Below are 25,968 nucleotides of genomic sequence, written 5' to 3'. Positions count from 1 at the left end.
GACCATGCCCAGGAAGCTCCTGGCTTCCGAGATGTTTGTCGGGACTGGGGCTTCTTGGACGTCCTTCACCTTGTCCGGGTCTGGGGCCACTCCTTGATCCGAGAAGGTGTACCCGAAGAAACTAATCTTGTTCTGCAGGAATTGGCACTTCTCCCAGTGCAGGGTCAGGCCTGACTCCTGGATCCTTTTGAGGACTCCTCTCAACCTCTGGTGGTGTTCCTCTATGGTTGACGCATATATCAGCAGGTCGTCGCTCACATTGAGCACTCCGGGGAGTCCGCTGAGAACTTCTCTAATGGTATTTTGGAATACCTCGGCGGCACTCGAGATGCCGAAATTAAGACGCCGATACCGTCTGAGGCCCACATGTGTGGAGAAAGTGGTTATGTACCTCGAGTCCGGATGGAGTGGCAGCTGGTGATAGCCTGATCGTAGGTCCATTTTTGAAAACCACCTGGCCCCGTTCAGCTCTCCCAAGATGTCATCAATGGTGGGCGTCAGGTGCCGTTCCCTTTTTACTGCGGCGTTGGGGAGGCGCATGTCCACACAGATGCGGACTTGTCCTGGCTGTTTTGGCTTCCTGGCAATGACGATCGGGGATACCCATGGGGTTGGCCCGCTGACCTTCTCTATGATGCCTTGCCTCTCCAGGGCCTCCAGCTCCTCCTCGACCTTTTGCCTCAGATGGAACGCGATTCGCCTGTGCCTCAGCGCCACTGGTTGGACAGATGGATCGATATGTAAGGACACTTCCTTCCCTTTCAGGCACCCGATTCCTTTGAAAACTTCCCCGAACTCTTCCATGATGGTATCCAGCTCTTCCTCTAGGACCGCCATGGCAAACGATATCAGTCTCAGTTCTTCGGCCGATTGCCCGCTCAGCAGCATTCCACTGCCCTCTTCTGTGACATAGATGGTGGTGCTTATTTTCCTCTCTCCATGTTGCAGTTCCGTCTTGAAACACCCGATGAGAGGGATGGGTGTCTTCTGGCCGTACGCAAATACTCGGATCTTTGCCTCTCGCAGCGGAGGCTTGGTGCGTAGTTGGTGATAGACATTGGCGGCCATCAGCTCAATGGACGCCCCTGTATCAATGGTCGCTTTTACCTCCGGTTGTTGGACCAAGAGGTGAAATTTTGGAAGTCTGCGCTTCTTCTTTTGTGGCTGGTTGATCGCGAACACATAGTGGACTGGATACTCTTCGGTGTCATCGTCCATGTCTTCGCTATCCGCCCCCTCCTGCACCGCATGGGCCGCCTCTTTCTTGACTCTGGTGGACCTGCACACCGCCGCGAAGTGGTTCATCCACCCGCAGGCGCTGCACTTTTTCCCTCTGGCTGAACAGTCTTGCATGCGGTGGGGCTGGCCGCCGCAGTATCCGCATTCTTTCTTCTTCGTCTCCGGTTGTCCTTTCCCTCCGGCCGGTCTCACTTTGGGCCGTACCACGTTCACCGCTTCCGCCACCTGCACTTGTTCAGTCTTCACGGGGCGATGCAGGGCTGCTTCCATGTGCGAGGCCCTCGCCTGCGAGAGCTCCTTCGACCGTCCGAGGGTGAGGATGTCCGCTAGGGGCTTTCCTTCTTCCTGGAGGACCGTGACCCGGAGCTTGGACGAGTAGATCTGCCCTCGGATCTCCTCTTGCTCATCTCGGAACCCACACGTGCTGGCTAACTCCTTCAGTCTGCCGTGGAACGCATCTAGGGACTCTTCTGCCTCCTGTTTGGCTTGACGAAAGATAAATCTTTCATAGTCTCTATTCGCCATTGGTTCGAAATGGGCGTTGAGAGCGTTCAGCAGCGTGTGGTAAGTCTTTGGCGTTGCCTCCACAAGGGTTTTGTAGATGCGGTGGATGTCTTTGCCTCCTAGGTGGAGTAGCAATGCTCTGCGCCTTTCCCTCGAGATGGCTGCCCCCTCAAAATATATCTGTAGGCGGTCTGTCCAATCCCTCCAGCGCGGGGCAAGGGACGACGGGGCACCGTCAACAACAAACGGCTCAATGGCGGGAATCGATGCCATCTTGGCACGTGCGCAGCGTGCGGTGGAGGCCGGCTGCCTCTCCCCTTCATTGAAAACGATTGGTGGGCACCCCCTTGTGGGTGTCGAGCGTGGTCCCCCTCCGTGCCTCTACACCATCAAGTGGGCACACGTACCTCCAGGGGCCAGCATCGGGGTCCTCAGGGTTCTCAGGGTCCTGGGCGCTCCCACCGGGCCTGGGCCTGCTCTGGGGTATAGGGCGGCCGTCGTCGGGATCCTCGTGGCATCAGGCCTACCACCACCCAGGCGTGACATACTCCTCACAGGCTTCAAGATGGGGCTCCCAGGCTCTCCCAGTGTCTCCCGGAGGAACTACCAGCAGGCTCAGCCGGGTCATCACTGGGATGGGACACCATTCACAGGCCCAGGAGACATGGGTGGCAGCTGCACCACACAGTGGGGGCACATATAGCAGATGCAGGGCTCAATACACCCCTCGTCGCCAGTGTAGCGTTTTAAATGCTCTAATTTGCATGCTTGCGCGGTCGCGCTCAATAATTACAGGAGCCGGTACTTTATGCTTTACACGCGGCTCCCCACTGCCGCGCCGAGGCCACGCCTCTTTATTTATACCTGCTAGCGTCTGACGTCACGCGTCAGCGCTAGCGCACCCCGGCAGCGCGGAAGGCTAGAACGCCTGGCGCGCGCCGGACATTACAGTGAGGAGCATGCAAAGCCTCCCTGTCCCCGTCGGCGCGCCGACGAGTCTGGAAGCTGGGTGCTTCCTGCTGCTTGCTGGGCGGGAGTCTGCAGGAAGATGACAGAGGACGCAGGAGCGGTGGCGACCGTTCCAGGTAAGTGCGTTTTTTATTTTGAATTATTCATTCAAACCCCCCCCCCCCAGTCCCACCCCCACACCACCACCCGGGTCCGGTAGCAGCTGCTACTGAGTTTAGGACGTACAGGGGACTCTGCTGGCCTTCGTACACCATCAATATCTATTTAAATTTCTCTATAGTACAACTGTGTGTTAAGAGACAGAGATGATTGCCGCCAATAGTCTGTGTAGGTTTGCGCATCTAGGATGGTAATCTTACTACAGTTCTACTCAAATTTGTTCAAAAAAACATCCCAGCGCCATTTTCAAGTTTGACTTATATGTGCAAGAACATTTTTTACGGGAGCAGAACGTCTTTTGGTAATCTCAAAAGTTAGTTTTGAACTATAAAAGAATTTGATCCCACAAAGATTTTACTGTTCGTAAATCTACGAGCATGGACTGAGAGACTTCAAAAACGTGCCTAGCTGCAGGAATGGATATTAGGTTAAGAAAAATATCTAAGTGGCGAGGCGCCACTATTTTGGGAACATTAAAAATGGCAACAGCTAAGAAACCCGGGGAAACTTAGTCAAGATAGCTAAATTGAGATTGCTCGAAGAACCAAACCTGTGTCCCTCTCATGGGATACCGCTGGATCCTGGCCATAGAGTGGAGGATTGCCTTGGTGCTACTTTGCCAGTCTTACAATTTACTGATGCCCGGAACACTGGCAGAGCTTCGCCATCTAAAGTTATTTTGTCCAAACTTGACTTCATGAGTGCATTGGCAGAGGTTTTAGAGGATGAATGTTTAACTTAGCTCATTACAAAGCCACTTATTTGTTTTGAGGCAAATTAAATCTTATTTGCGAAACATTTCCTTCCTCTGAGTTATATCACAAACACAGCAGCGGCCATTTAGAGTGCAGCGGAATGAGGCATTGTCTGCAAACTGTCTTACCTTCTGTTGCAGACATGCTCTCAGTCGCTGCACTTTATTTAGGGACAGGTGAACCAGTAGATTTCAGATGGCAGACCCTCATCTGCCTCCACCATCTGGATGGAAACCCTTAGCTGGCAGCCAGTCTGCCACAGGGCCACCAGCATCTGTGTGTGGCAAGGCCTGTTCTATGAAGGCGCCTCATTTAGGGTACGCCTTTCCACAGAGATGCTTCCAGCCTCATTCTACCTCGCGAGGGACTGTAGTCCACAGCAAGGATGTGAATAATGACTACCACAAATTGAGATAATGTCTTCCACTAGGGGCATTGCTATTTTGTTTCACAGAAACAAACCCCTGCTTATAACAACTGAATAACAACACTCCTCTGTCTATAGTTTCTTGTGATTTAATTTCGTTTGTGCAGCCCGTCTACTGTGAGATGATGTGACTTTCCTTCTGTGGTAGTGGAGGCATTATGTGTAGAAGAGACAGGTTTATGCCTCATATCCAATCTCCCACCACCTGGTAATGAAGTGTTTTCCACAGGGAACCTTAAATCCTTGAACAAATTTCCCCCCACTGGGGCAGAAGCTTATTCCCCAGTTCATAAAGTACATGACCGTCTATTAACAACTCCACACATTCCACCTCAAGAAGAGACACAAAAACCCTAAACCACATACAAATACAATCATGTAGAAGAGGGGCAAAAATAAAAATATGAAAGCTAAATATATCATGCAGGAACACATTTCAATGGTATTTGTTGGATTTTTGTTTTTTACATTTCTTAAGTTATGATGAATATGAATGTTTTATAATATTTTGATGCACAATTTCAAGTCTCTTTGCCCAAAAACAATTGTATCAAAAAATACACACTATTACTGTGGCTATCACTGCTGCAACTACTACTACTATCACTACTAGAGCCACTACCGCTTATACTAGTACTACTACTACCACTACAGCCACTACTGCTTATACTAGTACTACTACTACCACTACTACAGCCACTACTGCTTATACTAGTACTACTACTACCACTACTAGAGCCACTCCCGCTTATACTAGTACTACTACTACCACTACTACAGCCACTACCGCTTATACTACTACTACTACTACTACCACTACTAGAGCCACTACCGCTTATACTAGTACTACCACTACTACAGCCACTACCGCTTATACTACTACTACTTCTACCACTACTACAGCCACTACCGCTTATACTACTACTACTACTACTCCTCAGACTACTACTACTTTGTAATGGTGTAGGCTAGGCTGACATTCTGTTACCCAGCGGAACCTGCTCCTTAGTGTGTCGTCATTCCCTGTTGGAATGCAGCGTTTCCACAGTTGCGTTTTTGGCTGTTAACCCGGACTCGCTGTAACTGCTGTGCAGTACCTGTTTATATTTACCAATAAACTTCAAATGGATTTAAGTATTTTGTGGACGCTTACTACATACTACTCTTCATAATAATAATAATAATATAATAATAATGATAATGTAGTTAATAATAAAATAGTTTGTGAACCCACTTGTGCATTGATGCTGCATTCCAGAGTCGCCCTCTGCCTTATCAGAAGCCAAGATTGAGCGGGGGCTGACCTATAGCATGGGCCATTTGGTACATTTTCATTGTGTTTATGGTCCAGGCTTGCTTGTCTATGTGTGTTTAATTGTGTATAGCCAGCTCCTTGGGTGTATAGCAATGAGGTGTGTGTGTATGTGAGCATGTGTGTGTTCAGGTGTGTTTGAATGTATGCATGTGTGACCTGCACAACTGATTCCATATTTCCTAGCTTGTCAGAATAATGAGGCTGAAATATGAATCCAGACTTTTTGTGCTATCCCAGCAGTATCCCTCCTTGGCTCTCACGAAACAATTCTCCCAGAATCCTCGGAGTTCTCCTCCAGCTGCCAGTGGCAGCCGCCAGTAACAAAGGGTGGTGGGGTGGATGTGGGGAGTGCGGGAGGAAGAGTGAGCGTGGGGAAAGGGGATTAATAATAATTTAAAAGTCTTACCTGACACCGCTAGCCGCCTGCCACGTCACGTTGCTCTTGCTAGCCATTTCCTGGATCCCAGCAGCCCCTAGGACAGACTCCCAGCCAATCACTGTGCTGCAGAGGGATTGGTCTGAGTGGGCGGAAAAGATGCCCTGCTCAGACCAGGGAGTCTGTGGGGGTTTCTCCAGCCTGGCTACTTAATGGAGCCGGGCTGGGGAACCCTAAGTGCGCATGTGTGTTTTCGTCTGCCTGAGACAGCGAGCCAAACACACATGAGCACTTAATCAATCAAGTGTTTGTAAAGCACAACTACTCACCCGGAAAAGTCTCAAGGCGCTGGGGGGTGGAAGATGGACGCGCAGCTCCAGGGAGTTCAGGATGATTCGTCAAAGAGCCAGGTCTTGAGGTCCTTCAGGAACTTGTTGAGAGTAGGTGTCTGTCAAAGGTGGAGAGGGAGGGTGTACCATGTCTTGGCCCAGAGGAGGGAGAAGGAGCGACCTCCTATTCTGGACTTCTTGATGCAAGGTAGAGCTGGGCTGAGCGGAGAGATCTTTGGGGCGCATGGAACGAGAGGTGGTGGTTCATGTAGGCGGGTCCGGTGTTGTTGAGGGCCCTGTGTACATGTGTGAGAAGTTTGAAGGTGATTCTCTTCTCGACAGAGACCCACTGTAGTGTCTGCAGGTGTTGGGTGATGTGGCAGCAGCTTGGGAGGTTGAGGACTAGTCTGGCGAAGGCGTTCTGGATGTTCCGTAGTTTTTGCGTTAGTTTCCTGTTGACCCCGGCGTAGAGTGTGTTGCCGTAGTCCAGTCTGCTGCTGATGAGGGCGTGGGTGACGGCTTTCCTGTGTCCGAGGGGAATCCACTTGAAGGTCTCACGTGGGAGGCAGAGGATGTGGAAGCAGGAGGAGGTGACAGTGTTGATTTGGCGGTCCATTTTGACTTAGGGACTAGGGCGCGCACAAGCATTCCTCCTCCCCCTCCCATGCCCCGTCCCTCCATTCACAAGCTGGCAAAGGAAAAATTAAATTATGCTAGAGCATCGATTTATTTTTCCTTTGCTGGCTCTGTGCTAGGCAGGGGAGCGACGCTCCTCCGCCATTGCGGAGGAGCCGCCACTGCCAGCTGCGAACAACAAAGACGCCCCTCAATCCTGTCCTTTCCACTGCTCCAATAACCTCTGATCGCCCAATGAAAGCAATGTCTATGCTCAAACAGGCATGAAACACCCATTGAGCTAAAAAAAGATCCTCTGTTCCCGAGGAGAAGAAACCTGCCCACTTTAAGGACAAAATACTAATGGCCTTCACAGTAAAGAACCAGGAACAGATCATTCTCTCGGGCAGCACACAGACTCTGAAACGACTACCGACCACAAGGGACCCACTTGCCTTCTCACCCCATGTACCTACTCATACACTGTCTTACTCCACAAGTGTCTTTAGATACAACCTTGGTATCTCTTTCCCAGCATTATATATATATATATCGCCTTAACAACATTTTCTACATATGTTATTTTCTCATCATTAGTAACTAGTGTCAGAATTTGGTAAGGATGTAAATATCGCTCTTTTTATCCTATAGGATTTGCCAACAGTTGCACATAGCTTCTATTTGCTTTGCTTTATAAAAACTAAATTTTCTTCAAATTATTTTTGCTCATTTTTAGAAAGCTGCTCCAATTTTGTTACTTCAGTAAGTCAGAAATCTTTTTGATGAAACTACTGTCTAACGCTTTATTTTATTACTCCCACATACAGCGCAGCATTGTACCCCCAGTACCAATAACGTAATGGCTACCCACGATCGAGCATTTTATAACTGCCCCTCGCCTGAAAGTAATAACCCATACTGCCAGCAGATATTGCAATATGTGTTTCTTTGACCCCCACATTTGTGATTATTCCTTAATTACATTTTCTTCCTTCTGCACTTTTGTTGACAATACTTTCTTATGTGCGGTTATCTCTTTTTGTTCAGATTGTAATGGTGCAATGGCGCTGGTCTGTAAGTATTCCTTTGTTCTTTGAACACGTCAGCACCAAGTCACCTCGTAAACTCTCCAAACACCTAACTACATTACCGATTGCAAAGCCTTTGCATTTGAGACTTTCATTATACATATATTAAGCAAAAGTTATTATCAGGGCCACTGTAATTATGCAGCAGAGTAGGGTCAAATTATATGGCAGGGTTGAGAAAATTATGCTGAAAGAAAAGGCTAATTATGTGGCATTATGCAGCATATTTTGTGATCGTATTACTTCATTATTTTGTCATTTTAAGCTTGTTAACACTATCTGAGCATTAGGTGTACCTCATCAGCACCTGTTTAACACTCAACTATAGCAATAAGCTACAGAAAGGTGACCAGTCAACCTTTGCAAAGGACCTTCCTCTGCGCGGCAACACGTGTTGCTGCATTTTTACTAATTTTTGAACTGTTTGAGCTAGAAACAATTATTTTTGTTACAATCTGCTGATTATGCAGCAGATGATGGATTATGTGGCAAATGCGGCAAATCTACAATTATGCAAAAAACATTGCAGCTGCACAATCGCATAATTCCAGTGACCCTGGTTATTATCAGGGTCGGATTGTGAAGGCGGGCAGTCGGGCATTGGGCAATGGGTCGGTGACTAACGGTGACATGTGACCATTAAATATAATGGGGTTGTCCTGTGTCCCTCTGAACCTGGGGTACAGTTATAAACAACAAAGAGTTCTGTCGAGTGACGAATTCTTCACCTAGAATTGTGAAACATGTTGACCCCTCAACATCAATACCAAAGGGTCATGAAATGATCCCTTCGAGGAAAGATAAGATAATAATTTACTTCCGAAAGGTGAATCCAACAAACAGAAAACCACTTATACCACAAAAAAAGCAGTTTTTAGTTAAATATATTAATTGTCATATAGCTAACTAACACTTTCTTTACATGATATGAATTATATTTTTTGTTTTTTGATATTAAGCTGCCCATAACAAATAAAATACATACAATGAATCACAAAAACATTTACACTGTGAAATGAAATAAACCCAGTGTTTACACACAGAAAACGCGAGACAGTGAAAATATATAATGTCCAAAGTTTAAAGTTCAGGTTATGCCTATTTCTTCATTTTATATCATAGGATAGCTGACATGGGACATAAAACTATTCCGTCGATGTTTCGACCCTATGATCATGTGTTAGTAACTACGCATCATACCGGGTCTTCCTCAGGACTAAAATGGTAACAAAACAAGAGACAGCTTTCAAACGATGTAATAAGGTACACGCAACTTGTGTCCTGTCTAGTCTCAACATCAATTTTAGTTTCTAACAACTATGGACCACAGCTGGAGTTCACTTAGTGTGTAGGGGGTAGGCATCGCCTGCTAAATAATTCCGTTAAGTTCCTTTTAAAAAAAAACCTCAGTCAGATTTGTGACTCCCTATAGAAAGGATTCTACTGCTGGCTTTCTCTTGTCTTTGTGAAAGTTAGACATAAAATACAATTATTCAGAATGTTTCTTGAACAGACCCTCCGTTTTTTGTAGACACACTTTATACATCCCACATTGTAAACATACAAAAATTATTAAAAACAAATAACAATCAATCCCTGTATATCAAGATGCTATCACATGACAAGTCCTTTTACATAAAAATTCTGTCGATGCAGCATTTTGGCGGTTCTTGGATGCAATTCCCCGCCTTCCTCAGGACAAATTCACATATATAAAAACTTCATACAATAAAACAATTGTTACTTGATCACATATCCATACACTCTTCGCTTCAAGGGCATATTACGATAGTATGAATATAGTCACCTCCGATATAATTATTTATCTGTATATCAGAAGACGGGGTGTTCTAATCACTAATCCTTTTCATTTTAGGATTGTATTGTCTTCTGCACCATACCCCGCTATCTGCACTGGTATAGCTCCCCTTCTGAAAGTTATGAAGGGCCTTCAAGTAATAAAAAATGCCTCATAGATCGTTACTTTATACATTGTTTGGCCCTGGGTCGTTTCTGATCTAAAATGTGCTTAGCGGCCGTATTACCTTCCTCCGATATCCTAAAATACTTTTATTTCTCCTTGTTTTTTCCTCTTTCTATTCGTGCTGCATGCATAGAAAGAGGAAAATGCCATTAATTATTGTTTTTGTGAAGGAAGGTGTTCCTTCCTGCACAAAAACAATCACCCCCACAGCACAGGCACCCTTACAAAATGACGCAAGGGTGCCTGCGCTGGTGCATGGCATCCAATTCCCCCAGCACAGAGGAAAGCACAGAAATGCGTTGTATTGTTGCTAATAAGACACATCACTGTCCTTTGAAAATAACGCAGCACAGTGCAGCTAAATGACTTGCTCTGCATAATTTTCTTGCAGATGAGGCCGTGAGTGTAATAGAATAGCTGTTCTGACTTTGCCGAGTGAACATTTTTCCATAACTCTGCTACTCGAGATCCCATTTTCCGAGTTCTTGAGTTAGACTCTTGAACGCTTCTCCTTTGCCTTGAACCTTAACTTGGTCCACTTCAGACTGACACCATCTGCTTAGGATTTCCCCCTGCTATCTTTAGATACTTTATATAGTTTTGAGAAGTTCCTTCATGGAACTAATACTTCTTCTGTTTTACATTATGTGCTTGGTAAGGAGTTGCATTTCCATCTATCTGCTAGATATTGCTGGACTGAATATTTACGTCAAACATTATGCTTAACTGACAATTGACTAATTGAATGAATAAAGCCTATAACTTTGACAAATTTTTGGATAAACCTTCATGGTTGGAAATCATCTTCTCTGTCATTGATGTGGAGTCAAATGGGTTTCACTGTAATTTGACTTGTTGCACTGATGTTCGGTCACAGAATACTCTTTCAACTGAGCTACAAGGTCCACACGACCAGTGGCACAATCTATTTGAATACAAGCCCAGAGGTTTAAAAACTTGCATTATATCAATGCCATTCTCTGTGATTTTAACTCTGCTCCGTGCCTCCACCCCCCCCCCCAATAAATAAATATTTTAAAAAAATACATTTGATTAAAAAAACACACTTACCTCTATTGCGGCATCTCCAGACATGCACGTGCAATGTCTGACGTAGGGGCATCTGCAGGAAAGACCACGGCAAGAAAGGAAGAGGAGGGCAGCCCGGAGATGCCGCGATAAAGGTAAGTGTGTTTTTTTAATCTTCTTTGTTTCTTTATTTTAAATATTTATTGGGGGGGTGGAGGCGGGGAGCTTTTACTGTGGGGCCCGGGGATGAACTACGCTCTGCTATGGAGTCAGAGTTTTGCATAAACTCCGCGTTCTCAGCGGAACGCGGAGTAGGCAAAAATCTGCAAGCTCCGCCAGCGGAGCGGCGTTCTCTGCCCGTCCCTACTGTTTCCTTGAGTTTCTCTAGACGTCAACTTCTGCTCCAAAACGTTGTACTAATATTCATTTGTAAAGCCTACAGCATTATCCAAACCAACAAACCCCAAAATGTAGTAGGATTCACATGCACTCAGAATTAAAGGTATTGCTGCACCCCAAATCAGAGTTCTATACATTCAAAATAGTTGTGTTTATTTTTACTCTGATTTGCCGGTGCAACATTTCTTGAATGAGATAAGATTTAGCAAAGAGGTTTGATTTTCACTTGTCAAGATCTCTCTTGGAAGGTTTTTAGGTCAAAGTTGAAGATGTTGAGAGTGCTTTCTTCCCTAAAAGAGAGGAGTAAGGATATTCAGAGTTAAGAGACCGGTCTGGAGAAGGTCTGCTGTGTGGTTTTATGTTTTGTAGCTTTCGGACTCCAAGATGCAATTTCTCATTGCTCCTGGAAGTACAGCCACTACGATAAATCTTATGTTTCTGTGCAACTATTTAGCTGCATTTAGGACAACTGTTTTGTATGTAATACAATAGAGTTTGAATAAGTATTTTTTGTCAAGAGGGAACTAGCAGATATCACTTACCACAGGAAAATGTGATCTTTGCAACTGTTGCCAGTATCCAGACTACAGCTGCATGAGATGGTACCTTCAGTAAGTCTAACATTGATTTGGGGAGGCTAACTAGAAGGGCACTGTTGTTTAGACAAGGGCTTGAACCACTTGTTTTATGTCTTAGGCATGAATAGCTTTATTTTTCTTAGCATACTTATCAGTAATTGGTGCTCACTAACAATAGCTTTAATTTGTCCCTTATGAATCAAAAGTGATAAAATTTCTAAAGAGAGTTATCCTAAGATCGAGATATTAGTTCTTGATAGGGCCTCTTCCCTTGTGCACCAACAGCAAGGTGAAAACATTTATTTGCATGTCCTGAGCCATTGATGGCCTTCTAGTAGTGTTCCATAAGCTAGCCTGGCATGGACTTGCCAGGGTGCCCTGCAAATTGTAATGATGTAGGTCATCCAAAGGTAAACATAGGTCTCCTTTCATATAGCACAAAGGATCATGGATACTGTCTTCATCCTGTAACAATTATTGCCCATAGAGTACCTTATTTCTTAGCTCATCTGGACATGCCGACCGGAGACAATTTCTCCAACAAATATGTTGGTGTGTATGAGTTGTGCTGCCTCTGTATTGTTATTTGATGGAAGTGCTGCATAGGCATGCAGACAACACATTGCCATTATTGTAACCTGCCTGATACTGGGTAACAAAATCATAGCCGCTGAATAGGTAGGTCCAATGCATTTGCCTAGCTGACTGGGGTCTGGCGGACTTCAGAAACTGCAAGTTGCAGTTGTCAAGCTAATCATAATATGCCAGACATCAAACAGGTAACCTACAACATTCCTTGAAACCTACTTTTAGGCCCAGAAATTCTTTCTATGCAATATCATTATTTGGCCTTGCAGGGATTCATTTTTGTGGCAGATAGGCCACAAGATGTTGTAGACCAGTTACAGAATTTTTTCTGTGACAATACACCACCCAAGCCCGGTCTGTGAAATATCTGCTGCTCCCAGAAAGGGCGGTTTTTGGGTCAGCGCAACATAAGACCTGGTCTAACATAAATTTGTACTTGAGTACTTCAAATGTCTTCTCCACCTCTGGTGCCCAATGAAAATGTATTAATATTTTAAGGCTGTCCATAATGGGGGCTACTGTGGAGGAGAAATGGTCTGTGAATTTCAAATACAAGTTTGTTAAAGCTTTGTAATGTTGCTTCGCTTTGAAGGACAGCCTCCGTTTTCTCCAGATCCATTTGGCTTTCAGTAGGGATTATTATAAAGGCCAGGAAATCCACTATGGAGTAGTGGAACACAGACATCATAATCGTGAGCTATAAATTGTTGTCTCTTAGCCGTTGTAGCGCCTCAATACATACTGAACATAGTCTGATAAAGTGGATGAGTAAAACAAGGTATTGTCAATCTATACTACCATGCAGATGTCCAGGAAGTCCAGAATGGTATTGTTTATAGAAACCTGAAGGGGAGCTGGGGCACTATGGAGCCAAAGAGGGATAGTTTGTTATTCCTAAAGACAGCAATTCACTCCACTCATCCCGTTTTCGGATTCTGATGCCCTGTACAGATCTATATATCAGTGGGATCGTTACCTAATTAAGCAGGACTGCTATTGAGGATAGCTAATCTCTAATTTTAATATTATAATAGTCAATACAGAACCTCAATGCACTCCTGTCTTGGTTACAAAGAACAGAAGAGAAGCTGGACACTTTGAATTGCAGATAAAGCCTGCAACTAGATTTTGATACTTGTTCTTCTTTTCAGTGAGGTCTTAATATTCAGGTGCATGATATTGCCATCCCTGTATGGAGATCTATCCGACAACCAAACCCTTGGGGACAGATTTTTGTCAAACACATACTTGAAGCAGTGATGCTGCATGTACAGTTGATCCTTGCAAACTTCATTTGTTAAACTGAGTGGGTGAGTGCTTACGAAATTCAGAATATAAGTCACTATCCTCCTCACAGAACGCCTAAGATGGCTTGATCTTGGTACGCCTTTGTGGTTGGTGTATGAGATCCGATCAACAGCTTAGAAGGGTTCAGGTCTGGTTTTGGTAACAAACCTTAGAGTCAATGATCTAGCAAATGCAAACTGCATGTAGATCTTAAATCAGTAAGAATGTTGAGAGTTATGGTCTTTGCGAATTCATATATCAAGGTCACATGCAGCTTAGGACATGAGTTAATTAGGTTGTTGGCAACATTGCAATTTCATCATGGCCAAGTTATTATGTTTTCCAATGTCTCCTGAGTCACTGTTTTAGTGAGTACTTTGCCTCTTGGCCTGTGAATCCTTCATGAAATGACTGCAGTTGTCTCAATAAACACAGAGGTTCTGCTTCCTGCACTTTCCTTTATCATTAATAGATAAGGCTCTACAAACAATAACTATCAGCATAGCTTCGATGCAGTCTCAGATTCCTGTGAACCTTCACGTTTTTTTGTCACCGACTACTAGGAATCTGGTAACTCATTTTGGACCAAATATATGAATATCAGGTCATAAAATACTGGTCGCAAACGTTGGCCAATATATTTGCGACTAGTAAAGATTTTTAACAACCAAAATAGTTATTAAAATGGTCGGTTCTTAAACATCCAAATTGTAGTGGGTTGGAATCAGGCCTACGTCATGAATATTAATGAGGTAGGTCGAAAATTGCAACTGACTAATATTGGATGCCATCATGGATGGTAGCTTGCTGGGGTCAGCAGACAATCATGTCTGTGATCGCATTTCGTTAAAGTAAACATTATTTTAAATGCATCCCGTTTTGGTTAAAAGGAAACTGGACTGCATTTAAAAAGAAAAGTTTACTTTTTATGTTTGCTTGTTTTAAAATTTGCAGTGGTCTTGTGGAACACAGCATAACCCAAACACACTTTTTTAACAGTCACAAAAAGAAAAGGGTTACCAAAGGGACCCCTTCCCTTTTGCGAATGTTATACCACCCCAACTTGGGGGGTTGTGACTTTTCAATTGTTTGTGATCGCTATTTCGGTGCATGGGGACTGGAAGCAACATCTATAACATACCCCTTCCAGATAGCAATTTCGAATCTATTTCAGGAGTTGGTAAAACGTGGCTGACTCTTAAAATAGGTTTAGTACATTTCTAAAAATGGTCTTTTGGTTGCAAACTTTGAATAGAAACATTTCTGACAAAAATTTGCATTGTCCATCTGGTTGTTTGTATTTTCGCTAGTCTTTCTGATATATGATGATCTAAATTTCCCCCAAAGCATCCATTCAGAATGGGATCTTGGTTGTGTCCACTGGCAGTACTACTAAATGCATAGGTTTGTATCATAGATGCCAATATAAAAGGGAAGCCTGCTTTTCCTGAGGCCAACCAGCGTCAGCTATGAGTCAGTAACATGATGTCACGTAAGTATGAAGTTCTTGATTTCCGTCTTAGGTTTACATTTGCATTTTCAACAGATTGTATAAACCTGCGCTTGGAAAATAGCTTCTTTACTTCATCCCTGAACGCCAAAAAGTTATACAAACATGGATTGTCTCGTTCAACTAATGGTATGGTTCATGAATCTGAAGTAAGACTAATACTTTGATTAGTTATTCTGTCAGAATCAAGAGATAGGACTAACCACTGATCTGATACCCATGAAGGAGCAAAGCGAATCAATTTACCCTTGTTCCATTTACTCTCTCTTGTTGATGTCTCTGAGAATAGAAAAGGTCCTCAGAAGTGAGTGGGACACAGGGGACCAGAAAGGAAAAAGAACTGCAGTGGTTTGAACTCTATTGCTCATCTCAGCCAATGCCACCCTTATGCCATCTACTGACAGGGCTTCAGTACTTGCTATGTGGGAATAAAGTGTGAGAGATCACAGCATTAGAAGGGACAATGTATAAGACAACGTATTCTCTACGGACCTAGGCTACTGTGGCAGGGCGAACGTACCTGGACTTGCCCCTTAACAAGGTACATGTTTTACATGATCCAATTCACTTCTAACAAACATACTATTCAGAGAATGAACAATTCGAGTCAACAGTAAAGCACACCTACCAGTTATTTTGCAACACGCACCCACATTTTTAGGTCTCGCCTAGCAATGCAGCGCATGTGCTGCTCGCTTGCGAGACTATTGTCGTCGGTTTTGCTTTGGAACCGGGGTGGAAGCTCCACCCATTCTTTTTATTGGCACGCGTCAAAAACGCTCGCTTTTGATAGGAAGGGAGGCATGTTTGTTCCCTTCTTGTTTGCCGTGCCTGCCTGGACAGCAGATGTGCACGCGCGAGGCATTGCTCCGTGTGAAGTATACAGCTCCTTCAAACAAGTAGCATGGAATGTGAGGGGCTATGTGTAAGTAAAACATAAGATAAATACTCTGCACACCCGCCGTGCCCTCCTACCCCGGCCCACAGCCCCCGGGAGCCATGGAACTGGAATTTGAAGACATCGACTCAGACAACTGCTGCAACCCGGTTTATGGGGTGAATGTGTGCACTGGACTTGCTGAACCTCATCTTCCTCTTCTCCCTGCGTGTTACTTATTCCTCATACCCACTTAGTGCGGGAATCTCTTCCTCCTGCCAGACGAGAGCTGTTGTGCTCCTGCAGTGTGAACTGATGGGTGTAGGATCCCATAGTCCAAGTGTCCCACTCCCAGCTCCTTCTCAGTTGTAGACCCGCATCATAGTCTGCGCATGTGCAGTCCCTGTGTAGTGCAATAGTTGTGAGGGGCCATGTGTAAGTAAAACATAAGATAAATACTCTGCCCGCCCGCAATGCCCTCCTGCCCCAGCCCACAGCCTCCTGGAGCCATGGAGCGGGAATTCCACGACATCGACTCGGACAACTGCTGCAACCCGGTTTATGGGGTGAATGTGTGCACTGGACTTGCTGAACCTCATCTTCCTCTTCTCCCTGCGTGTTACTTATTCCTCATACCCACTTAGTGCGGGAATCTCTTCCTCCTGCCAGACGAGAGCTGTTGTGCTCCTGCAGTGTGAACTGATGGGTGTAGGATCCCATAGTCCAAGTGTCCCACTCCCAGCTCCTTCTCAGTTGTAGACCCGCATCATAGTCTGCGCATGTGCAGTCCCTGTGTAGTGCAATAGTTGTGAGGGGCCATGTGTAAGTAAAACATAAGATAAATACTCTGCCCGCCCGCAATGCCCTCCTGCCCCAGCCCACAGCCTCCTGGAGCCATGGAGCGGGAATTCCACGACATCGACTCGGACAACAGCTGGAACCCGGTTTATGGGGGTAAATGTGTGCACTGGACTTGCTGAACCTCATCTTCCTTTTCTCCCTGCGTGTTACTTATTCCTCATACCCACTTAGTGCGGGAATCTCTTCCTCCTGCCGGACGAGAGCTGTTGTACTCCTGCAGTGTGAACTGATGGGTGTAGTACCCTGCTTCTCAATCCAGTAGCTGCCCATTGCACTCGCTGCTTCCCGTGTTGCTCTCTCCCTGTCTCCCATGCCCTCCCACTGTCTCCCTTGCATACTCACTATCCGATTTATACTCTTCCTGCCGCTTACTCCCCCTCCGGCTCGGTAGTTATTGCGCAAGTACCTTTTTACTGGCCTAACAACTGCTGTCAAAATATCCCCCTGGTACTGCTCGCCGGACACGGTTACCTGTTTTTATGGTTAAGCCAACTGCGGTGCCCCTTCACCTCCTTGCCTGCTGATTGCAACTCGTTGTTCTGTTATAATCACTCCATAAGCCCTGATTGGTCTTTTGAACCATGCATTCCCACTCGTACTACCACATTCACATAGTTTCGCGCTCAACAGTGAGTCTTTTCCCACCGCTACGCATCTACCACAAGCCCGTAATCTTCACATTTCCTTACATATGCCAACGCTCCCGACTAAAAAGGTTTACCCATCTGTTTATCCAAACCTTTTACTATGGCTTGTTTTTTTAATTTTTTGATGTTTGATTCGTATGTTCACGGCGCACTCAAGCTACTTACATGTTTTGTGATTGAAAACGCGTCTTATATAGCATGTTTCTCATTTGCATTTGGGCTCATGTTGAATAACTAATCTCTATTACATCTCTTGATATTCTAGTCTTTTTTTCCATTATCTTATATTTATTATTTACCTTTGACAGCGGACCCCCCAACTCTTTTTAAAACATTTCATTAAATAATAGCAGCCGCACGTCTTGTGCGCGAGTCGCCACATCAGCTGCAAAGCATGGGAGTTGGGGGGCATTTGCGATAGTTTGAGCTATTGGCATTGTAAATGTCTTTTATTTATGTGTTGCTTTTTAAAACTCATAAATAAAAGGCATTCTTATTTACAATGGCAATAGCTTAAACACTCGCAAATGCGAGACCTATTGCAATGGTCAGTAGTTAGTTTTCCACATTGTTATTTTAGTTGCATTGCTGCAGTTGCAGAACTTGTTTTTTCAGTCTTCAGAGAAGAAGTCATGTATTACTTCATGTAAGAAATGAAGGCTCAACAAACAGGTCCATGGATTGTGCTCAAGCATTGTCCAAGGTCTGTCAGGGATCGTGTCCTTTGGCTTCAGAGGGTTTGCAATATTTTCATCTAGGAGGGAAAGAGAGCCGTAATCCCACATAGTCAGGTCTACCTGTCACCAAGGGAAGGGGGCAGAGTATACCCAACCTGAAATGTCAGCACAGTAAAGGTATGTGTCGAAATGGATGTGTCCCAAGACCACATGTTATCTATCATCAGGGAAGCCCTTGGGGGAGATTCAGTGGCTCCCAAAATATAAAGAAACAGCAAATTATATATCTCCCTGATTGCGCGGGCAACTGTAGTGGCTCGAGATATCATAAAGCTGAGCCAAGAGCTATCTTCTTATCCTTAACAGGCAAAATAAAATGATCCTAGATACATGGCGAAAGAAATACGATTTGCAGGGGGATTAAGGAAAACATGGATCCTGATGCTGGACTACTTAGTAAAAGATGACATGGCTTAAGATGTCCAAGGTCCTTGAGAGCCTTGCATAGTTGTCTCCTATTGAGCCCAAGGGAGTCAACTAAAACAAAAGGGCTCTCTGTGGGCCGGGGGTCATGTGGAGGAACAACGCCCAGGCAATCGGCGCAGGGCATGAGGGAGGGGAAGACATTTCTAGTGATTTGCTAAAATCAATAAGAGACTTCAAACTTTTATTGCATGGTTAATAGAAACAATTACAAAGGATAAATGATTATGGGGAGTCCCAGAGGTGTGCAAGAGCTAGTTCACGCCTGGGTGTTTGAATAACCATGTCTGAGACTTATTTTGTAATCTCTATTTATTCCTATAGCTTGGCTAAAACTGCAATGACAACTATTGGAAAACCCCTGGCTAATTCCATATCCACCGATTGAAACCAAACATTCCTGTAGTGCCAGTGAGCAAGCTCTGAAAATCAATATACTTTTAATGAAATGTAACTTCATATTCTTTGGCTTTTACCCCTTTTTGGAGGGGGGGGGGAGACTTCACGGAGGCAGGATTTGTGCAGTGGAGTAATGGAGGCTGACAAAATTATGATACATATTTATTAAATCTGAAAGGAAGCTGTTCCAGTGGATTAAACAAGACAATCTTTAAGCGGGAATACAATGCTTCAAAGACTTTCACGACCGACGTTTTTCCACTCAAGCTCCAGGGACAGCACAGTGAGGCAGTCTTATGTTTAGGTCTCGCCTGACCCAGCGCATGCGCTGGTCTGGCGAGACTTATTGAGAGGGCTCCAAAAAGTGCTACCAGGCCAGCCTAGAGCCACAGTGCATGTGCGCGGGCGCGCGCGCTGCGCTTTACCGCAATTACTTTCACTTTCGCGGCCGCACGGCCGCTTTGATGTTTACCGCGATTACTTTCACGGCCGCTTGTTTTGCTCAGCGCCAGGCGCTTCTTCAAAATAGATAGTTCAGTGGGTTAGGCATCTGCTACAAAGGTGTTTGTGTATCCTGAGCGTGGTGGAGTTCACGGTGCACTTTATCCTTCTGAGATTCATAGGAGAGCCATTGTACCGAAGTCCAGTCTTGTGTTTTAGAGCTCCCCAGCATGACCTGATACTCTGTCGCACGTCACAGAGGCTGTGGCAGGACTGTGCAGTGCAGCGTGTGTGGAGCAGCCCTGGACACTGCCACTGCCTCGGGACCCGTCTGACATGGCACAGCAAGCGCACTGTAGGGCGGCTTCACACACAACGGACATGCTAGGATTCGCACTTTTATGCTTCCACATGCTCAATATTTGTGTCTTCTCGGACTAGGTGGTGGGTTGAACGCGGAGGTTCCAGTGATTTCAGAATGAATTTCTTTAGAACAAGGTAGTTTGACTTGAACATAAGATCAGATGCGACATTTGCTGCCTCAGCGGTGCAGCCTTTGCGTTTCTCTTTCTCTATAAACCATCGGATCGGTATTTAAAGCGCTGGACAAACCTCATATGAGCATCCCTCCCGGCACTTACCTATTTTAAAAGACCTCGTTTATCGCCTGTACTCTGGCAGTCCCCCCCCCCCTGCCCCCCACCCTTCCCCTTACATATTAGGAAGTTTTCACGAGCCTGGCGTTAAATGAAGAAACCGATTTTAGGTTTAGCTACAACGGCTTCACGGTGCGTGCCTATTCCTGAGAATTGAAGCACTTGATGCTAAATTAGTGAAGACTTTGGACAATAGACTTCTCATCATAATAAGGATTTGGTAAATCGACATCAGTTAATCATAGTTTTCATAACACGCAATATGACTCCAATGGGGACAATACTGCATGTCCGAATACCTCTGGCGCATCTTGTGATAATTTACAGAACTGTTCTTAAAGGTTTTGTTCACTTTGTTGTCAAGCTTTCAGCCAGTTTATAATTTTAATTATTCACTCTGCAACTTAAATACGATCCACACGTTATTAACATCACATATCACGTTTCCTAAAGAGACCCGTTTTGCGGGCGAGTGCCCAGACATATAAAATACACAGTTTCGGTGTTTGACCCTTGACGTTTATTTACTGCAAACACTGTCCTTTCAAGTGAGCTTTGGCAATATAAAATAAAACAGCTTTATTAATCTTTCCTGTACCATGCTACAAAAGTAATTGTGTTTAACTTGTGTATGGTAAAATCGATCTGTAATGCGCTGATCAGTAAATACTGTAAATTCCCTTTAAATCGTGGCAATTGTTATGTGGGTGCTGGTGTTGGACTCCCACTTTGTGGGTGATTTCTATTACCTATATGTGATGAAGTAATTCCAGCACGTGGCATGAGCAGAGACAAATATGCACAGAGTTTGTCGCCTTAAGGTGACTTCCTTGGTAGCAGCAGAAACTGTTTTGGGTCAGAACACTTTGTGCCTTGGAATCATTTTTTTGCTAGTGGCACCTTCACCTAACTGGTCCACTGTAAGAAAACGTAAATGGTATCTTTAGTGAGTTATTGCTGTAATTGGAATGGATACTGCACCACTGATTTTACTTCACCCCCCCCCCCCCGCCCCCCACTGACAGCACAGCTCAGCCCTTTGCATAGGGCAGCACATTTTAGGGTTGGGAAGGCGCATTGTTTTGAGTTGCATTTCCGCAGGCTTTGTCTTCATTTTGTGAGTCTGTGATCTCATAGCGACCAACCTGCCAGATTACCCATGCGTGGAGGCCAGTCTTACCAAACGCCTGATCAAGCGATGCTTCGTGGCCTGACAAGGAACATGTTCGCTACCGGCTTCTGCCAACGTGATTGGAGCACTTTCATTAACGCCTGCTGGCGTCCATGAGGTGGCTTCCGTGGGCATTGTTTTTATATTTAAGAAACAAACCCTCCAAAACACTGATTGATGTCTAAAAAACAAAAAAAATCCATTGACCCCGACCTGTAATGACTTTTCCCATTCCGTATAAGGCGAACTGATGATTTTTTTAGGCCTCATATGGTGGCCCGGGGCAGGAAAAATATTCATAAGAAGGCCCGTCCTTACGGAAGGAGACCTTCTGACCTTCGCCCCAGCTCCTTGAGGCGGGAGCTTCCCTCTCCTCTTAATGAGGGAGTTGAAGTACGAGGGCGGGGACTCGGGGTGCTTCATCAATTTCAACAAACTCTCAATGCCCCCTAAATGTCTCACTGGCTGACACTATGCTTATGCCAAGGTTATTACCTTCGAACAGGTAGAGAGGGTGCTGATAAATTAAAAAGTGAAAGTGATGCAGTCTATAGCCATGACTATGTTACAATTCAAAGCTGTAAAAAGCCCTGTACTTTTCTCTGTGGAAAACATTGACCTGTCAAAGAGCCCTGTTTTACACAATCAACATTTTGGTGTTGTTTCTGCCACACATTGCTCTTCTGTGCAGACACAATCTTGAATGGGAGGGAGCACATTGCTCACTATAGCAAACGCACATCTTGGCAGAGCAGAGGATGTCAGTGTTTATGCTCAATGGTTATTGCATTTCCCTAAAAACCTAATAGGTGATAGAAGTAAGCAACAAGACATGCATTTGATTGACCGAGTTGCAAGAATATAGCCAATAAAAGAACGCTGGCTTATTTCTGACCTCTGCTTATGCAGGCAACTCAAAACCAGGGTCAATACAAGAATGTGCGAGCGGAAATAAGGTTTTTTAAATCCATAAATTAATCTTGTGGCCAGATACATTAAAGTCACATCTGTAATATAATGCGGAAATATTTTGTGCTGTATAAACTAATGATGCATAGACAACGCAATTATTTCACTCCGCCACAGTTATAGGGAAAAACCTGTTTTACAACAACAGGTCTGCAACAAACTGTGTGTGTGAGACTGTGTGTGTGTGACTGTGTGTGTGTGTGTGACACTATGTGTGTGACACTGTGTGTGTGAGACACTGTCACACTACTCACTACTACTCACTCTACTACTCTCTTTACTACTCACTCTTTTTTACTCACTCTCTACTACTCTACTACACTCTACTACAATCTACTACTCACTCGCTACTACTCTCTACTACTCTCTACTACTCACTCTCTACTACTCTCTAATACTCACTCTCTACTACTCTACTCTCTACTCATTCTCTACTACTCACTCTCTACTACTCACTCTCTACTCTACTCATTTTCTACTATTCTCACTCACTCTACTACTCTCTACTGCTCACTCTCCACTGCTCACTCTCTACTAACTCTCTACTATTCTCTACTACTCACTCTCAACTCACTCTCTACTACTCACTCTCTACTACACTCTACTACACTCTCTACTACTCACTCTCTACTACTCACTCTCTACTACTCACTCTCTACTTCTCTTTGCTAACTCTCTATCTACTATTCACTCTACTCTCTACTACTCACTCTCTACTACTCACTCTCTACTACTCACTCTCTACTACTCTCTACTACCCACTCTCTACTACTCACTCTCTACTCTCTACTACTCACGCTCTACTACTCACTCTCTACTACTCACTCTCTACCTCTCATGCTTCCTCTCGCGCTACCTCTCTCTGCCTCTCTCTCTACTACTCTTTTCTCTCTGCCTCTCTACCTCTGCCTCTCTACACGCACACATATATATGTATATGTACGCAAATGCATTTAGATATATGTATGTGTATATATATATACATACATACATAAACATATATACATCTGCATATCTATATAAATACAAATATAAATGCATGCATACATATACATGTATGCATACATATGCATGTTATGTACATGAAAGTTTGAAAGACACTAATAAAAGCAAAGCTAAAAAGCCACCTAATTACAAACACAATTGCTTTAACTTAAACGAGGGCGAGACCTATTGCATTTTTTTTGAGTGGTATTTGCAAGATGAAACAGATGTGTCACAAGTCACATCAGGCGCAAACCCCTGAACTCTACAAAGGACCGGGTGGTGGGGCCTCGAGTGAGTCATGGGAGACGGAATGAGAAAAGGAACTGCATGTAGAGCAATGGGAAAACATTACAAGGAAGGTCACCGACTTCTCCAAGCTCACAAAAGAGAAACAAAGCTCCTTAAGTGGTGTCACAGCTGTCATTACAGCCAGGTCAGACTGCAGCCAAAGGACTAAACACGTCCTGGTATGTGCTGGAGGAGATGTGGGGGGGAATAGAGATTTATTTATGTCTTTATTTACTTACTTACTTATGTAAGTATTTGTGGTTTAATATAGCATGGACTATGTCAAGTTCATGTTAGATCCCTTTACAACAAGCATATATTGAAAGCATAGTGTAACAGATAAATTAATAAGGATTAATGTATATATTCATTTTGATGCTACAGTTCTTCATTGTTTTCTGAGGTAGAGAGTTCTGCGTTTGGGAATTGATTATCTCTTGAGGGAGCAGAGGGTGCCTGAGGTGTATCACTATGGAACTGAGCAATGAAAAATGGAAACCGATTTGAAAGTTCAATAACAAGATGAAATGTGAAGGGGACAGGGAGAATTTCATGTTTTAACGTTAAGTGATTCAAAAGGCAGTAATAGCCACTTTTCAGTCGAATACAAATGTTCTGATAACTAAATGATGAATTAATAAAACTAAATCTTGTCAGCAAAGAAATATAAATTGTAAATTAATATTATGAGCAGGTGAAAAATAGGAGAATTTAGTGACATTAATTTTCCTAAAAGTTGGTAAGGATGACATAAGTTAATCAGTATGTTTCTCCTTTTTATCTACAATTCTCAAGGGGGGATATGCAGCATTAGAATATAAGCAGACTCCAACATAAAGTTCTCACGGTTACAAAACTTACAATTCAGTGCAATTAAAATCTAAACAATAAAGATAGGGAACATACAGAAAGTGCTTCCAACACACAAAGGAGAAAGAGAATTTTTTTAAATAAATAATTAAAACTGTCAAAATCAAAAAGCGCCTATTGTAATTTTAGCTAGTAACTATTTCTGTAACTGATTTCAGGCAAGGGATGGAGTCAAATGATCTCATGTAAAGCTTGGCACAGAGAAGTCAGGCTTATCTAAAGAGGCAATGTGTAAAGTCGTTGTGCAACACACACACACAGTAACACAATGAATACACCAAAAAAAGACTCCACACGTTTAGAGAAATAGACTATTATATTCAGAACAAAGCAAGATCAAAATGACAAAAATCCGATGCATAGAAGTTGAGACATTGACTTTTAAAGGAATAAATGCAGTAAAGTGCTTGGAAGGAAATAGAAATAAAAAGGTTAATTTAGGTCAAGCTGGACAGGGCGAAGTCATATTTCAGGCTCACAGCGGTGGAGAGCCGGCCTCCTACAGGACCCATGCACCCTTCCTGGTCGCGAACGGCAAGGTGCGTCAAGGCCCGCAGGATGCATTGATATTCTCCATGCAGTGAAGGCGATGTGTCAGTTTTGAAGATGGGTGCCGGAGTTGAGAGACGTTGAGCGATGCACCTGATTCTGCCAGGCAGTCAAGAAGATGTGTTGATCTCATCAAGCGGAAGCAGTGGCAAAATACTGTCTGCGGCGTCGATCTCTGAAGGCAAAGTCCTAGTTCCGAGGCAATGCACAGATTTTACTCCCACAACTGGGTCGATGCGCAATTCTGCTACACACAGACAGGAGATGCATTGAAATCCGAGTTGCAAGTATCTGGGCCACTTCAAGTGAGCCAGGCACAGGAGCAGGGGTAGAGACTTTGATATACCTGAGTCTCAAGCAACAGGAGGCAAGCCAACAAGCCTTTGCGAGATCAGTTGGAGTGAAGGGCTCTCCTTCAGAAGTCAGAGACCAACAGGCAACAGGGCAGCAGGCCTTCCAGATCAGCACTCCTGTTGAGTCATTTAAGCAGCAACATAGCAGTTCTTCTGGTAGAGCGTCAATTACAAGTCCAGTAGTGTCTCTTTTGATGAGGTCAGAGACCGAGAATGTATACCCAGAAGTGCCTTTGATGTGAGGGTGACTTCAAATCAGCTCTCTGAAGTGCACAAGTATCCCTTTCCACCCAGCCCTGTCTGTCAGGCTATCTGAGGTGAATAATCAGTTCTGTGTCTGGGGACAGGACACTGCCTATTCAAGTGAAGGGTTAGCCCCTCCCTTCCATCCTGCCCAGGCATGGTCATTAGAATACAGATGTATGTAGATGTGTTCTTAGACACACCTATACTTCCTGTGGTGTGGCTGTCTACAGGGAAAGCACAACGTGTAGCTGTCACCCACCCCAGACTTGTAATGAAGGCAGGCTGTCAGGCACACAGAGCAGTGAGTGCAGAGAATTGTCCACTTTCTAAAAGTGGCATTTCT

This window comes from Triturus cristatus, chromosome 5_1 (assembly GCF_964204655.1).
Source record: "Triturus cristatus chromosome 5_1, aTriCri1.1, whole genome shotgun sequence".
NCBI classification, from domain to species: Eukaryota; Metazoa; Chordata; class Amphibia; order Caudata; family Salamandridae; genus Triturus; species Triturus cristatus.
This window is presented reverse-complemented; position numbering follows the sequence as displayed.